This window comes from Rhinopithecus bieti, unplaced genomic scaffold (assembly GCF_001698545.2).
Source record: "Rhinopithecus bieti isolate Rb0 unplaced genomic scaffold, ASM169854v2 scaffold_20477, whole genome shotgun sequence".
Lineage (NCBI taxonomy): Eukaryota > Metazoa > Chordata > Mammalia > Primates > Cercopithecidae > Rhinopithecus > Rhinopithecus bieti.
The window spans coordinates 3,484,968-3,498,158 of record NW_016810038.1 but is presented as its reverse complement, the minus strand read 5'-3'; the positions used below and the strand labels follow the sequence as shown (position 1 = coordinate 3,498,158).

Genomic DNA, 13,191 nt, shown 5'->3' with positions numbered 1-13,191 from the left:
AAAAAAAAAAAAAAAAAAAAAAAAAAGAAAACTACATGCTATTCTGGCCATAATCATTTGAGATTTCAGTCTCTGGATGTGGGTGTTTCAAAGTCCCAGGCGGCTGATGCGGGTTCAAGCATTAGTGGCTTTTCGCAGGGAGGATGGGTGTTACACTGATGTCCTACGTAGGGTCATAATTCAGTATTTTCAGAATTTATTGTACTGCTATTAGAGGTACGAACTTTTCCACAAAGTATGGTGCTTGTGTATTAATAGTTGTATTGGCTTATTTATAAATGAGAGGATTTGCTGATAATTATTGAGACTGTGGCATGGGCCAGGCGCTAGGTGGGTTGAGTACTTTATATGCATGTACTTTATATCTGAGCAAATTGACAAGAAGTAGGAATTATGGTCAGGCCATTTTACAAACTGGGGCAACTGAGCTCAGAGAATTTGGGCCACTGTCCTGAGGCCAGGCAGCTGGAAGGTGGCAGAACTCCCAGGTCCCTGCTTCTGACCACCGTGCTGTGTCTCCAGGACATGTCCTGTCTCACTGGGTTGTCTACTCCTTTCTGAATCTGAGGACCCCAAAAGAAAAGGCCTGTTTTAAAATAACAGCTTCTCTTCAAAGAGGTGTGTGAATAATGGGGGAAACATAACTCCAAAGTACTTTTTGTGTCCAGCCTGGGCAACATGGCAGAACACTATCTCTACAAAAAAATACAAAAATTCTCCAGGTGTAGTGGCACAGGCCTGTAGTCTCAGCTACTAGGGAGGCTGAGGTGGGAGGATCTCTTGAGCCTGGGTGGTCGAGGCTGCAGTGACCTATGATTGTGCCACTGCACTCCAGCCTGGGCGACAGAGCAAGACCTTGTCACACACACACACACAAAGTGCTTTTTCTAGATCCTAGCTAAACCCCAACTGTTGAGGCTGAGAGTTACAGGTGGGCCCTGCGCCTGCTGCGTTCTCACCCTTGCGATGGGGCAACACTTGGGAGGATGTGGGAGGATAAAGGGCACTGGAGGCTGACAGGTCCAGCGCTCCTTACTTTCCAGGTGAGGAAACAGAAGCACATTGCAGGTGAGCTGCCCCTGTCGAGGTAACACAGATTTTACCCCACAAATAGAAAAAAGCAAAGAATATGGACAAATAGTGTTTGAACAAGGCTCTCCTCCACTCACAAGGAGATCAAACAAGAGCAAAAGAAGGAACCGAAGCTAAAACTCATTTATTGTCTTCAAACATAAATTTATTTTTAATCAAAAAAAGAAAAAATTATGTTGTCCAGATCTTGCATTTTGCTCAAGAAAGGGTGATATACGCTTGGTTCCTGACCTCTTTCTTACCAAATAATCGCTTCAGAACTTTTGAAATGGTAGCAATCATAAAGCTGTTTTGGGGAGAAGCCCCAGCTCTGTGTTGGCCGTGAGTCACATCTGTGGGCATTATCGCATCTTGGCCTCTGTAGCTGGGCTTTTCTGGGCTGTTAACTGCAGGGGCCCTCCCTGGGTGGTCAGAGCTGCTGGGGCTGAGGTTTTGGGAGGATTCAGGGAATCTTGCTGGGTGTGAGGGAAGTGTCCTTGAGTCAGATGTCCGTGAGTGAGAGCCAGCCTTCTTGCTCCATGTTTATCTCCCACACCACCTCTTCCCCCAGAATCAAAGTCCAGACAGAATCAGGAGGAAAGTATTGCAGAGCAGGGCCTCTATTCCTTCCCCCTCCCCTCCAAATGCCTACCTCTTCATCCTTGTCCGTGTTAAAAACACCATGGGATGATAAGATCACCCCACAAAATCATGCTATAAAATGGTCTGTTTCCTCTGCTTGTTATCAGGGGTATCTGATCAAAGAAATGGTGCCCAGGCCTGGTTATCTAATAACCAAATAAACATCCAGGCAGCCTTCTGGGCCAAGAAAGTTGGTTGGGGCAGCTCTGGATGAAGCAGGGGACAGGCCAGGGTGGGCTGGGCCCCCTCTTGGTGACCATTTCTGCCACCAGAGTGAGCATGCTGGCTTGGCCCGAGTCGACCACATCCTTACAACAACCTGCATATTACAGACGAAGAAACTGAGGCAGGAAAACCAAGTCCCTGTCCTTCAGAAGTACCTGGTGTGCCCCTGAGCCTAGCACATGCCTTGTGCATAGCAGGGGCTCACTACATGTTTGCTGAGTGAATGAATGAGAGAACAAATGAACTATCACAGAATGAGCACTGGGTTTATCAGAAGACCTGAATTCAAATCTTAATGCTACCATTTAGCCACTCACCACGGCCCGGTGCTAGAAGGAGGCAAACTGGTTCCCAGGGCTCACCATGTAACGGGCACTCACTCTCGGGTGGGCACAGGTGCAGATAGCCCCTCCAGGTGAATGCCTTCTCATAGTTTGAGCCCTGGGTGCCTCCCCGCAGTCCCGGCCCTGCAATTCCCTCTGCATCTGTTTCTTCCTCTGTAAAGTAGAATGAAGCTGTGCCACTTGTAGGAATTAGAAGACCATGCCCAGGAATTGAGCACTGGGTGCAGGGTCCAGTCTTCTCAGGCCCTGAAACCCCATGGTGAGAAGTTGAAGTCACACAGCTGGTATGCAATGGAGCCTGGATGGAAACCTGGTCTGGGCTGGAAAGACTGGCTCCTCAGCCTGAACCTAAACTACCTAGGTCCTGAATGGCATCTTGTTCACCTGCCTCTGGGAAGGCAGGTTGTGGAAATACCTTGGGCTGTCTGGGAACTCACCCACCAGCCCTCAAACCTGCATAGGTCTTCTTGTTCTATCTGGCTGTTGTGTGTATGGTAGGGGCTGGGGGAGGATGGCGTTGGAGGGCTTAACCTAATACCTGGCACATAAATGTTTAGTGAATATGTTTTGAATGAATGTATGAATTCAGTAGATGAATGGATGAGTGATTGGGTAGGTGGATAGATGTGTGAGTGGGTGAGTGGATGGGTGGATGGGTTAATGGGTGGATGGGTGGGTGGGTGGGGGGATGGATGGATGAATCGGTGAATAGATGGATAGATGGATGGAGGGTGAGATGGATGGATGGATGGATGGATGAATAGATGAATGGGTGGATGGATGCATGGATGGGTGGGTGGATGAGTGGATGGGTGGTAAGTGGGTGAATGGGTTAATGGGTGGATGAGTGGGGGGGTGGATGGATAGATGGATGCATGGGTGAATGGGTTGGTGGATGGATAGATGGATGGATGAGTGAGTGGGTGAATGGAAGGGGAGGAGGATGGGTAGGTGGATGGGGGTGAGATGGATGGGTGGATGGATGGATGGATGAGTGGATGAGTGGGTGGATGGGTGGATGAATGGGTGGATGGGTCAGTGGGTGGATGCTTTGGTGGATTAATGGGTGGATGAGTGGGTGGGTAATTGGATAGATGGATGAATGGGTGGGTAGGTGGGTGAGTTAATGGGTGGATGGGTGCATGAGTGGGTGAGTAAATGGGTGGGTGGGTGGATGGGTGGGGAGATGGGTAGATGAGTGAGTGGGTAGGTGGGTGGATAGGTGGGTGGGTTAATGAGTGAGTGAATGGATAGGTGGATGAGGGAGGGAGTGAGTGAGTGGTTGGGTGGATGGTTGGGTGGGTGGTTGGATAGGTGAATGGGTGAGTGGATGGATAGATGATGGATGGGTAGGTGGGTGGGCTAATGGGTGGGTGTGTGAGTGGGTGAGTGTATGGGTGGGTGGATAGGTGGGTGTGTGGATAGATGATGGGTGAATAGGTTGGTGGGTGGATAGGTGGGAGGGTTGATAGGTGGGTGGGTGGATAGGCGAGTGGGTAGGTGGATGGATAGGTGAATGGGTGAGTGGATGGATAGGTGATGGATGGGTAGGTGGGTGGGCTAATGAGTGGATGGGTGTGTGAAAGGGTGAGTGGATGGGTGGGCGGGTGGATGACTAACACTCCATTTGCTGTAATTGTTGCTCTGGGTGGTGCTCACACCGAATGGTTTGTTAATTTTTTAGTAACAATTCATTAATGTGTTAACTCAAGCTGTGGAGACACATCTTAATCCCTGTGCACTTAAGGGGTGCTTTCCCACAAAGGCAGGGCCTTGTGTTCTTCCTGTGAACAGCCACAGCACCAGCGTGACAGGCAGGTGCTGCTGAGCGAAGAGCAAATGCCTGCTCTTATGTGGCCAGCCTTGTTTGCCTGGGAGGTTTGGGGATTTGTTTTTGTTAAATTTCTGGGTCCCCAGCCCAGCTCAAACCGCTTATTGATGCCAGGGCCACTCATGGCAGGCTGTGGAATTGTGGCTGAGCAGCTGAGTCTGGCACCAATAGCTTCATCAACATGACACCCAGACAGTCAGGTCCTTCTGGTCGTGGAGCTGACCGTTTGATGCTATGTAGACCCACCAGGGCTTGCAGACGGTCTGTAGAAAGAATGGACTGGCTTGGTTCATTCTACTTGGGAGGCAAGAAAATTCAGCCTGAGCGAAGGCTTCTGTTGATGCAGGATGGAGGAGAGGCTGCCCACTCATGGCGGAAGGAAGGCTTTGGGCGTCTAATGGGGCTCATGTCTTGGTGCTGCCCTTCATGAGGTACATGACTTTGGCCCTTTGGGCACAGACTTCTGAGCCTTGTGTTGCTCAACTGCAAAGGGAGAATCCTCAGGTTTGGGGAAAATGTAATGAGATGACACAAGTAAAGCCCTCAGTGTGGGGCCTGGTGGGCTGCAGGTCTTTGGTAAGAGGGCAGATGTCGCCATTATTTCAGAGGGGACTGGGTAGGTTTATGGATGAGTGGCTCATATCATCCAAGACCCCATGTTGGGCTCAGCACTGCAGGATGTTGGAGCTGGGAGGCCTCTGCAGACCAGGTCCACTCATTTTCAAATGACCTCTTGGGAGTCACCTAGAGAGGAGAGGACAGGGAAGGGAGGCAGAGAGGCTGGTCTCTGAGCATCCTCCTCACCAGTGTCATCTCAGGGTCACCATAATGCTCTTCATGGGGTGGGAGGTGGTGGCCTCTAAGTGGCTATCAAATGTGAAGACCGCAAAGAGGGATCCATGGCTGTCGGAGCAATGAGATACGCGATGACACAGAGAGATCCGGAAAGCACATCATCTCTTGAGCAGAAGAGCACATTCATATAAACCCAGAACACAAACCTGCACGCAAGTGTTGCTTGCATTTCACGTGTGTGTATCTAAGGCAATCCATTAGACATACTCCAGGGAATGTCTTTCAAGAGGAGGAAGGAAGGAAACAGGTGTGGAGATGGGAGCGGGGGCAAAGGGAAAAATTTATACAATAAGAAAATAAGACAGATGAGGGTTCCCACATAGACCAAGGTTGTTAGCATGCCATGAACTCAGTAATGTTAAATGCAACTTCCTGTGTCTGCGATCCAAAAAGTATGGTAAGCAAAAGAGACTATGGAGAGACTGAGGCACAGCAAGGGGCAGAGGGATGGCCAGAATGGTGGTTGGGTGTCACCCAGACACTCAGGTCCCTCTGGCCGTGACACTGACAGTCTGGAGTGATGCAGATCCACCAGGGCTTGCCAAAGAGCATGGTTCGGTCCCCATCCTCTGATGTCTGCTCGTGTGTGCACAAGAGCTGCTTGGAGCAGGGTCTCACCTTTCTGTACCCATTGGCCCCCCACTCCCATCCACCAGCTGAGTCGCAAGAAAAGGCAAAAGCTATTGTGACAGATTCCTTGTTTTGAGAGGCTTTTGTCGAAGAGGGGAAAAAGGAAAGTTAGGGAACATGTGTGGCTTCAAATTATGTCAGTTATGAAGTTTATTGTTAACCCCCATTATAAAAATCAATATATGCTCCTCATATAGGATTTTAAAAGCACTGAGTTTCTTATTTCTCTCTCATTGTAAAATTAACAGTGTTCCTAATATGCTACTTGGAAAATACAAAGTGGAAAGAAGAAAAATGAAAGTCCTTCAGCGCAGGGACAACCCCGGCTAATGCTGGGATGGATGAATTTTACATATGCATATAAATATTCTCATCTATGGTCAAATTTAATAATGTGAATGCCTTGATAAACTACTAATTCCTTAATTTCATCTTTTGGGTTAATTTCCTAGCCTTTAAGGAACTGTTAGACGCAAGGCTATGGGTAGTGGGTGGGGGAGGGACATGAAAAAAGAAATCTTATTTTTTGGCCAAAATATCCTGCATGTTGGATTTGCCTTTGTTTTGTTTTGCTTTGAGCCTTCCACCTTGTTACGCAGCTGTTTGTACACGTTCCTCTGCTTTGGATTTCAGTCTGGAAGCAGCACATTGATTTTAAACAGAAATACCTTAAAAAGGTGGTGTTTGGGGGTTTACAATCCCCCCACCATCAGCTTGCAAGTGTTTGGTTCTGTTCTGGCTGGCACATTACGCCAATAAGAGGCCTGGTGTATCACCCAGGGAGCAGGTTAGCTAAATTCAAGGTGAACAGACGGCACTCTCTGTTTCTTTTCTGGCCATCTGCCTAGTTTGGGGGGTCTTTGGGAATTGGAGAAGCAATATTTGGGGGTGGGGGATCTTACAAGTGCTCACAGCACAACCCAAGCCTAAGACCTTATTTTTCCCTTCCTTCCCTCTTCTTTTTTTTCAGTTTACAATTAACACTCAGGGTTTAGTCTCCACCCCTCCCTCTTGAAATGGAATTTTTATCTCTTGATTCATGCTACAAGATAAAATCCCTGTTTATCCAGTTGCATGAATAATTGATAAGCTCTTTCCAACTTGCCAGAAGCAACTTAGCCGTCTCGCCTTGCGGCCTGGAACCCCTGGCAATTTCCGGAGCACCGGCAAGAGACTTTTGCACAGTTTCTGCTTGGAGTCTACTGACTCTCTCTCTCAGAGGTGGGGGTTTATCTCTTGATCCTGATTCGTGAGTTACAGATGAGGCACTGAAGGTTCCAGCAACGGGGATGCGTGGGGCCGGGGGAGGGAGGGAGGTGCACATCAGAGTCCACTTAGATTTTGTGAACTCTTGTCTGTGACAGGTGCGGACCTGGATTCCACTGGGAGCACCCCCCACACTCCCCATCCAGGGCTGGCAGTTTCAGAGTTCACAGCATTCATTGACTCTAATCTGTTCCCTGATAGTTTAAAGCAGGCCCAAGATGTGAAAGCATTTTCCTTCCTGCATATTTAATGGACTTAATGAGATAACAATGAGAATCTGTGTTTAGGCTCTGTAGCGCATTTGGCTTTCCAGCCATGTTTATATGATAAAAGGCAGTGGGCTGTTATTTATGTGCTTAGCTGGGGTTTATTCTTTTTAAACAGGTCTGGACAGCTACTTGTTATATTTGGCTCATGCTAGCTTAAAAAAGGAATTTATGGACCTTACTGCGGAACGTCCCAATTCTTCAGGCCAAGGTAAATGCAAGTTGGGGTGGTAGTGAAGTTGCAAACTGCCCCCAAGAAAAAAAGTTAACAAGATACTGTTCCTTCCACCCCTGGCCTCCCCTTGGTTCCCTGACCCCAAAAGCCTTCCCACCAGGCTTCAGGGTGACAAACGCTTGGATTTGATGGGGCTGAGATTTGCTTGTGCCTTTGTTGACGGCCGGGCACTTTTATTGAAACTTGTTGAGGCCGGGCGCGGTGGCTCAAGCCTGTAATCCCAGCACTTTTTTGGGGAGGCCGGGGGGCGTGATCACGAGTCAGGAGATCGAGACCATCATGGCAACGCGGTGAAACCCCGTTCTCTACTAAAAAATACAAAAAACTAAGCCGGGGCGAGTGGTGGCGGGCGTGTAGTTTTCCCAGCCTCTCGGAGGCTGAGGCAGTGAGAATGGCGTAACCCGGGGTGAGGCGCGAGTTTGCAGTGAGCTGAGATCTGGCCACTGCACTCCAGCCTGGGTGACAGAGCGAGACCCTTTCTCAAAAAAAAAAAATAAAAAAAAAAAGAAAGAAACTTTGTTGAAAGGAGCTAGCTTCGAAGGCTCCTCCAAGACTCTATACCATACAGGGAAGCAGGGCTTTGATTCAAGGTACTCACATCTATCAACCATGGGTATGCATTGAGTTTTCTCTTCCATTTGGGGAAGGAAGGGAGAAAATGAATCAGAGGCTGATTTTTTTTTTTCCCCTGGGCTGTTTTCCCCAAGCTCCAGGAAATTAAGAAACACGCCATTAGTTTTAGCAAACAATTTGAACAAAGTAAAACCAGATCTCCCACCAAAGTCCAAGGACCATGAGGGGTCTGAGTGCCCCTGGCCCTGTTTGTGGACTCTGCAGGTCGTGGAGGAGCCACGAAATGGGAAGAGAGCTATGGGTGATACAGGATGGTGTGCGTGACAGTCTCCCCATGTCTTCTTTGCTACCATGTTTATCATAGCTTAGATGTTTGTGGCCTGGTGGCACCAAAGGAAGTTGAACACAAAGGATTGTTGGGGCGCCATGGCCCAGACCTTAGCCTGAACGTTGTGGGAAGCCGGTGGGTGTCTACATGCATTGGTGAACACCAGTGGGCATCTCCTTGGAAGCCGGTCTCCAAGATGGCTCTGGATGGCTCACTCCTGCATCTTGCCAAATCCACCGGGTCCAGCTGTGTCTCCAGGGCTGCATGGCTTATTGAAAAAGAGAGTGTATGGTGGATTTCAAAATCCATATTCTACGAAAAATGTAAAAGGGGCAGAGGACGGGAACAAAGAAACCAGTGCTGGTGATCCTGTCCCCACAGTAAGGTCTGCGCTAGTGTGGACATGGGACAGGGGCCAGCTCACAGTCGTGTATGTGATTTTGATGTTTGTATGTTTGTTGTACCACACGAACCAGTCTTGGATGGCTGTTCTGAGTAAATGGGATGATGTGAGTAAAGCCCCCAAGACCAGAGCTTGGCACAGGGCCGTGCTGGATAATGCTGACTCGTGGTGATGAGGGGAAGGAGGAGGCAGGATCCGATGGGTGAGGAGTCCAGGCTCCAGTGCAGCTAAATCACCATCCACCAGTGTGATCTCAGCAAGCCTCTCTCCATCTGGACCTAGATAGTTCACCCATTAAACACTCCAGGCACATTGAAGGGAGATGAACACTGTCCAGCATGGTTCTTAGCTGTGAGAAGCCATACACTCTCCTTTTCAACCCTACAACGTTCTGTCGCCTGGGGTACAGGTTTCTTTCCCTTTTTTTTTTTTTTTTTTTTTTTTTTTCACTTATTCTGAGGTAAAATACAGTCTTATTACAGAAAACTAGTAACCAGAAAAGCACACCACACAGTCATTCATTCAACAAATGCCTATTGGGAGGGGTGGGGGATGAGCCCCTGGTGGAAATGGGGTGAAGCCATGGACTTTCTCTGGGTGTGATGAGGGTCGATGGAGGGCTTTGAGCATACTCAAAATTCAGAAATCTGTTCTCAGTCATCGGCAACTGTACCAGGAGAGGCAGAACTTCCGAAGTTTTCTGACTCCAAAAGCCAGCGAAAGTGCAGATTTCCTGAGAAGGAGTGAAGCTTAGGGCCCTGCCAGGCAGTGATGCTTTCTCAACTTTGGGGGCAGTAAAATGTACAGACTCCAGGGAAGGAAACCAGGAAGGAGGCTGCAAAGTGTGCCTCCTCTGGGAAGAGCTCAGGGAAGCCCAGCAAAAAGCTGCTGGGGACCCAGCCAGGCTGCCTCCCTTGGAGGCCCAGCCTGAGGTGCGGTGTTTCCCACCAGAGGTGGCAGAAATGATTTCAGGTGCTATGTAGATAAGCCACGGACTATCAATGAATCTTTTCTTGGTTGTATTGTTAAAGAAAAAGTCTCTGTTGGGAGATGGTGTGTCTTCAACACCACTTAACGCTTGTCAAGCTCTCCTTTACTGAGGTAAAGCAGTCCTCAGGCTCAGAGCTTGTGACCAGGGAGCAGTATCTAGCCAAAATTTTATTTCGATGCTTTGTTTTCATTGTCTTTAAAACAAAAGATGGTTATCTTCCATTTGCCATGAAAGATACTGCTTCCCATTTCTGTTTTTTACCCATTTTTCATTAAGGTATAATTTGCATGCAGTCAAGTCTAGTCTTTTTAGTGTACAGTTCTGTGGAATTTCGATAAATGTATCCAGTGTGCAACCATCACATCAAGATATAGAAGGGTTCCTTCACCCCTAAATCCTTCCTTGGGAATGATAATCTCTCTTCACCCTCAGTCCTTTGCAGCTAATAATCTGTTTTCTTTTCCTATAGTTTTGTCTTTTCTAGCATGTCCCATAAATGGAATCTTATAGCACATAGTCTTTTGAGTCTGGCTTCTCTCACTTAGCAGAATGCATCTGACATCAATTCACATTGTGCCTGTATCAGTAGTTCATTCATATTTAATAATGAGTGGAGTTTAGTTGTAGAGCTACACTATAATTTGTAGAGGGACATTAGGATTGTTTCCAGATTTGGCAGTTACAAATAAAGCCCCTACAAATGTTCATGTACAGGTTTTTGATGAGCATCGGTTTTCATTTCTCTTGGGTAAGTACTGATAAGTAGGATTGCTATGTTGTCTAATACATGCATCTTTAACTTTGTAAGAAACTGACAAGCTGTTTTTCAGAGTGGCCATGCTATTTTGCATTCCTACCAGCAGTGTATGAGAGTTCCAGTTGCTCCATATCCTCATCAGCACTTGATGTTGTCAGATTTTCTTTTGTTTTTGTCTAATGAGTATGTACTAGTATCTCATTGTGGTTTTAATTCGTACTTTCCTGATGACTAATGATGTTTAACCCCTTTTTATGGGCTTATTTGAAATCACTATGTTTTCTTTGGTGAAGATTTCAAATCCATTGTCCATTTTAAAATTTGAATTGTTTGTGTTTTATTATTGAACTTATTATTGAGTATTTACATATTCTGGATACAAGTTCTTTTCTAGATATGTTATTAGCAAATTATTCTGGTAGCTTTCTTATTAATTTTCTTAATGATGTCTTTTAGAGATTTTATTAATTAGTCTGTTGTCATACTGCTAATAAAGACATACCTGAGACAGTAATTTATAAAGGGAAGAAGTTTAATTGACTCACATTTCAGCATGGCTGGGGAAGCCTCAGGAAATGTACAATCATGAAGGAAGGGGAAGCAAATATGTCTTTCTTCACATGGCAGCAGGAAGGAGAAATGCCAAGCAAAAGGGGGAAAAGCCCCTTATAAAACCATCAGATCTCTTGAGAACTCACTCAGTATCACAAGAACAGCAGCATGGAGGTAACTGCCCCCACGATTCAATTACCTCCCACCAGATCCCTCACATGACATGTGGGGATTTTGCAAACTACAATTCAAGATGAGATTTGAGTGGCAACACAGTCAAACCATGTCAGAGCTGATAGGTTGTTAATTTTGATCAAGTATACTTTATCAAGTTTTTCTTTTGTGGATTATATTTTTAGGGCCATATCTAAGAAATATTTACTTAATCTAGGGTTATAAAGGTTATCTTCTATGTTTTCTCCTGAAGGTTTTATAGTTTAAAATTTTACATTGAAGTCTATTATCTATTTTGAGTTAATATTTTGATATAGTATGAGATATGAATGGAGGTTCATTTAAAAAATAAATATCCAATTATTCCAACACCATTGGTTGAGAAGACTATTTCTCAACCAATAGAATAGTTCTATTCTAACTTTATTCTTCTTTTTCAAGATCACTTTGGTTATTTTTTCTTTGTCTTTTCATAAAAATTTTAGAATCTATTTGTTGATTTCTACAAAAAATTCTGCATTATTTTTAAGGCAGAGTCTTGCTTTGCTGCCCAGGCTGGAGTGCAGTGGCATGATCGTGGCTCACAGCAGCTTTGACCTCCTGGGTTCAAGGGATCCTCCTCCCTCAACCTCCCAAAGTGCTGGGGTTACATATGTGAACCACCACATCCAGCCCCCCGTGGGTTTTGATTAGAATTATGCTGACTGTATAAATCAGTTTGGAAGAATTGACATCTTCACAATATTGTCTTTATCAATGTGGCGTGTCTTTCCATTTATTTAGGTCTTTGATTTCCTTTATCATTGTTTTTTTGGTTTACAACATATAGAGCTTGCATGTCTCTTATAAGATCCATACCTAAGTATTTTATAGGTTTTGGTGCTATTGTAAGTGGTATCTTAAAAAATTTCAATTTTCATTGCCAAGTATACAGAAATACAATTAATTTTTGAATATGGATCTTATTAATGTGAACTTGCCAAAGTCACTTTTAGTTTTAGTAGCTTTTAATAGACTATTTGAAATTTATATGTAGATTATCACGTCATCTAGCAATAGAGTTTGAATAATTTCTATTGACTTATCCTCAGGTTAGCTGATTCTTTTGTTATCTGTGTTGAGTTTACTAATGAGTCTATCAAAACCATTCTTTATCTGTGTGAGTGTTGTTTTTACTTCCAGCATTTCCAATTGATTTTTTTCTTATAGTTTCCCTCCTCTGCTGAAATTATGCATGTGATAATTCATGATGTTCTCATTTCCAGTAGAGTCTGTAACGTATTATTCATAGTTATTTTAAATTTCCATCCATTTTGTTTTTACCTTTCCAATGTGAATGTCTTTTTTCCCTTGTCTTATTGTACCGATACAGTATCAGACAGGAGGATGATATTGACAGCCAATATCATCTCTTGTTCTCAATCTTAAGAGAAAAGCATTGTCTTTCACTATTATGTATGACATTAGAGTTGTAGGTTTTTTTGTAATGTCCTTTATCAGGCTGAGATTGTTCCCCTCTAGTCTTTGTTTACTGAGAGGTTTTTTTTTTATCATGAATATGTGCTTATAAAATGCTTTTCTGTATCTCTTCTGATGATTATTTGATTTTAGTCTTCAGTTTGATGATATTACATTGAATATTGATATTACAGTGAATTACATTGATTGAGTTTTTTGAATGTCAGACTATCCTTGCTTTCTTTAAATAAACCCCAGTTGGCTGTAGTGTACTATCCTTTTTATATATACTGGATTTTATTTGCCTGCATTTTGTTAGGGATATTATTTATATTCATGAGGATTATTGGTCTGTAGTTTTCTTTTATTATAATGTCTTTTTCTGGTTTAGATATCAGGGTTATACTGATCCCATAAAATGAGTTGGGACATGCACCCTCCTGTTTTTGTATTCTGGGAGAAATTGTGTACAATTGGTGTTATTTCTTTCTTAAATATTCAATAGAAATAACCAGTGGTTTGGGCTTGGAGGTTTTCTTTTTTTCTTTTTTCTTTCTTTCCCTCCCTTCCTTCCTTCCTTCCTTCCTTCC

At 44.8% G+C, this 13,191-nt stretch overlaps 1 long non-coding RNA gene across 1 annotated transcript in view; it reads left to right on the top strand.

Annotated features, from left to right (window-relative positions):
- The window catches only part of LOC108541651 (uncharacterized), an 89,337-nt gene that overhangs the window by 1,792 nt on the left and 74,354 nt on the right, over positions 1–13,191 (top strand). The window contains exon 2 of the long non-coding RNA XR_001889016.1: positions 7,249–7,341. This is a non-coding gene — a long non-coding RNA (uncharacterized LOC108541651). The remainder of the gene's footprint in view (positions 1–7,248; positions 7,342–13,191) is intronic.